Here is a 4,366-nt window from a genome sequence, read left to right as displayed (position 1 = left end):
GACCCTTTACCTCAATGAATATTCATTATAGTGTAGACAAAATATATAAAAAATAGCCCTAAGGTCGACATTCTATTTGCTTCCCATCCAGTTGCAAATAGAAAGTATTTTAATGACAGGAATGTTTCTTTAAGGGAAAGTTGAAATTAAAGTTTGTTGTTGTTATTATTATTATAACTATTCAGTATACATATATTTTTAATTTCTCATAACAAATTTAGCACTGAACTGATAAAAATATGTTGGACGTTTAATACAGGATTAAAGTCTAAATGCAAAATTCAGATGTGCAGCAGTCTCTACAAATGGGTTCAGCTGCCAAAACCCAGTTGGCTCCCTTGCTTGAAGGGACGTAACAAATATTAAATTTGCCGATTATAAATTATATGGTCAGCAAATGACTTTATTCAACAATTTTGATTTTATTAGGGTACCCCAACAATTGTTGACACGTCTCTCTGATTGAATCTACTTTAGGAAAGTCGGAGGAAAATCATCCACAATCCCACTCACCTGGTTATTTAAAGTTAAACTAATTGTCTATATATCGAGTGCATCAGAAGTTACCAAACACCAAACATGTTGTAGAAAATACGAACGACCTTGATATTAAGGGCTGAAGGCCAGGCCTGAAAAACCTCGGCCGGGAGTTTGGGGGCCACCTAGGTCCCCAAGGGTGTCCAGGGGCAACGCCCTGGTAGGGGGGCAAAGCCCCCCCCCCCGGATGAAAATGATTTTGAGCATTCTAAAACCCATTTGTCAGGCTCTCAGAAAGCCTTTAGACTCTGAATGATTAATCTATTAATCTATCTTATACTGAAATTCAATGCTGTCTTACACATCTTACATCTCTGGCACATAACTGCTTTTGGGTGTTGCGGGCTCTGTTTCTGATAAAAATAAAAAACAAAAAGAAATTTACTTCTGATCAAAAAATGATTTGTTTTAAGACAATGTACTTAATCTGAATTTTATAAACATTCATGTTCCTTGCACCCAAAAAAAAACTAAACTATCATACACCCAAAAAAAACCTATCATAATTAAGTTATACAAGTAACTCATTGTTGGTTTTGGTTCAATTAGATTTAAAAATATATTTCCATTAAATTGAAAAATTGGGCATGACTTCCCCTTCTAATTTGTGTTTTTATCAGTGGCACTTGATGCTGTTGGGCTCATAATTTCTGGACAAATGGTTTTAATTGGACCAGTCCCAATCAGCATCAAAGTGCATGGTCAACAAAGCAGGGAGAAGACAGAGAAAAGGAAGAGGATGGGACTGCAGCCATGACATTCACGCCTTGAAATTATATTTCTTCAAATATTAAACGCTCTCAAAAATATAATGTCATTATCAATTCAAACTTTCACGAGTCAATCATGAAACTTAAAATGATCGTGATGTCATATTTTAATAATGTAGGCATATTCGTCATGGATGCTTGTTTCTGTGTAAGACAGAAACAAAACTCGTCCTGCTACATAGATAATATTAATAAAAACAAACTTACCTGAAGAAATAATGCGATTTAAAATACAATTTGCTGCTGCTCGTTTTTTTTCAAAAATTTCCGTAAAATTTTCTTCATGTATCCGAGTTACTTGAAAGCCTGAAAAACTAACATGACGTCATAAGCGTTTATCGGCCATTGATCGGTGCGGTATATTTACCGGCTACCGGTCGAGATTATCCAAGGTATCTCCGAGAACCCTAATAGTAAATAGGTAGCTCGCCCCCCCCCTCCCAAATTTCTCAACGGATTTGCACGAATCTCAAAATCGGTTCTGAGCAAATTTAAAAACCGGAAATCCAGCCCAGGCCGGAAAAATATCAACCATTGAACGCGTACCTGATGCTTGTTAAGATATTTCCAATTTAAAATCGCCGATCTTATTCCAAAATAGAAATAGTCAATAGCATTCAAACTAGGGACACATGCAAGGGACACATTACACAAGAATTTACTGACAGACAGACCGACGCTGGACAGACGGACGCAGGCCTCATAACATGAAACGACCCTTTGGGCCTATAAAAAAGATGATACATGACCTCACAAGACATATGACCTGTAAATGATAGTAACTCACCTGTTAAGTTGTTTTTGTTTTCCACGATTTCATTGGAATTATCAATGGCCAGCATGGACGCCGTTGTCCTCGTTTAAAACTTCCAAAACACTCCTCCAAGTTGAAGAGTAGCGTAGGTACGGTGGGGTCTTCAAAACAATTTGATGCTTGATCTCTGGTGATCAGCTTTATTCCGACTCTGCTGCAAACAATCCTTACAGACAAAATCTTTACCCGCCCTCCCCACACTTGCAAATCTGCATATACATCCTAACCCCTGCCCCCAACTCCAGCTTTAAAGTGGCAGGGATATAAGGCAGAGAAAGGCAACTATACACACCTACACTTTTAAGTGATGGCGACAAAAGGAGGACAAAGGCAAGACGTTGCATCACACACCCTCCGCCTTTTAAGTAGTACAGTATATGGTTGAAACATGAATTCCTGTACCGCCTGTTTAAAAGTTGCATATCTATACCTCCCATGCCCCCAATAAACGCTTGGTAGAAGTTATTAGCTTTTTTCAAATCCTAAACGCAGATTTGGAACCTAAACGCGGACCCAAGTTCAAGGTCAAGGTCACAGAGGTCAAAATTTGTGTGCGTATGGAAAGGCCTTGTCCATATACACATGCATGCCAAATATGAAATTGCTATCTGAAGCGACATAGAAGTTATGAGCATTTGTCGAAATCTAAACGCAAAGTGTGACGGACAGACGGACGGACAGACAAACGGACAGTCCGATTACTATATGCCCTCCTTCGGGGGCATAAAAATGTCTTAGAATATCAAAATAAATCAGAAAGCCACATAAACTAGAGACCAGACAACATGCTTAATCCTTGAAATGCACTAAGTGAACCCGTGACCTAGTTTTTGACCAGCCTGACCCATATTCGAACTTGACCTAGATATTGTCTTGATACAACATCTTACCAAGTTAAGTAAAGATCAGATGAAAACTACTTCAATTAGAGAGCGGACACCATGCTAAATCCTTGAAATGCACTAAGTGACCCAGTGACCTAGTTTTTGACCCGGCATGACCCATATTCGAACTTGACCTAGATATTGTCTTGATACAACTTCTGACCAAGTTAAGTAAAGACCAGATGAAAACTACTTCAATTAGAGAGCGGACACCATGCTAAATCCTTGAAATGCACTAAGTGACCCCATGACCTAATTTTTGACCCGGCATGACCCATATCCGAACTTGACCTAGATATTGTCTGGATACAACTTCTGACCAAGTTTGGTAAAGATCGGATGAAAACTATTTGAATTAGAGAGCGGACACGAAAAGTGTGACCGACCGACCGACCGACCGACCAACCGACCGACCGACCGACGGACAGTGCGAAAACTATATACCCCCTTTTCTTCGAAATGGGGGCATAAAAACATGAAACATATTCTGGTATATATCGGACTCCCGACCTGACACCGGCCCAAAGAAAAATTTCTTTTGACCTTCAAACTGAGGAGAGGCATAGAAAAAGGGATGGCAAAATAAAACTTGCCATTAAAAAGGGCAGAATTGTTAAATTACCTGTTGTAGGAGACGGTGTGGGTGACCATAACAATGTCCCCGACCGGCGTCACCCACCCAGAGGTGGCAGGAGAGATTCTTTTCAAGGGAATCGACTCTGATTTCCCAACATGATCATATGTTGAAAGTTCTAGTTTTGATGTTTTAAACTGTTCAAGTTGATCTTCCGTTTATCGCTGTTTCTGATAGTAAATCAGATAGTAAAAATAATATTTCAGACTGTTCATCGAATGTATATTCTGAAAATTCAAGGTTTTCAGAGACCAGTTTGTTTATAAATAGTTTTATTCATGACACTGAAATTGTTGACGTAGATATTACATACAATCTAAGTAATACACATACTTACAGGAATGGGTACGCTGAAAGTTCATTCTCAGTTGTGACGTATTTATTGAATTCAATTTCTACAGACAATTTGGCTGAAAATTCATTCTGAGAGGAAACGAACTAATTGAATAAAAGTTCTACAGACCGTTTCTCTTTAAAATTCTTTTCTGTCAAAACCTGAAGTAAATAAACTGCGGGTTCTGGTCGGATGATTTTTCACAGAGTAATGGCCATTTGAAATTTTCTATAAAAAAATTCTTGTCCCCCCCCCCCCCCCAAAATACTGTGCCCTCAAGACGTTTCGTTTTATCTGAATATATAGTGCAATATTGTGACAAAAAAACTTTGGGGAGCATCACCCGTCTCCGACGGTTTCTTGTGTTAAAGATGCTATATCAGCTGATTATCA

This window comes from Dreissena polymorpha, chromosome 1 (assembly GCF_020536995.1).
Source record: "Dreissena polymorpha isolate Duluth1 chromosome 1, UMN_Dpol_1.0, whole genome shotgun sequence".
Taxonomy (NCBI): domain Eukaryota; kingdom Metazoa; phylum Mollusca; class Bivalvia; order Myida; family Dreissenidae; genus Dreissena; species Dreissena polymorpha.
This window is presented reverse-complemented; position numbering follows the sequence as displayed.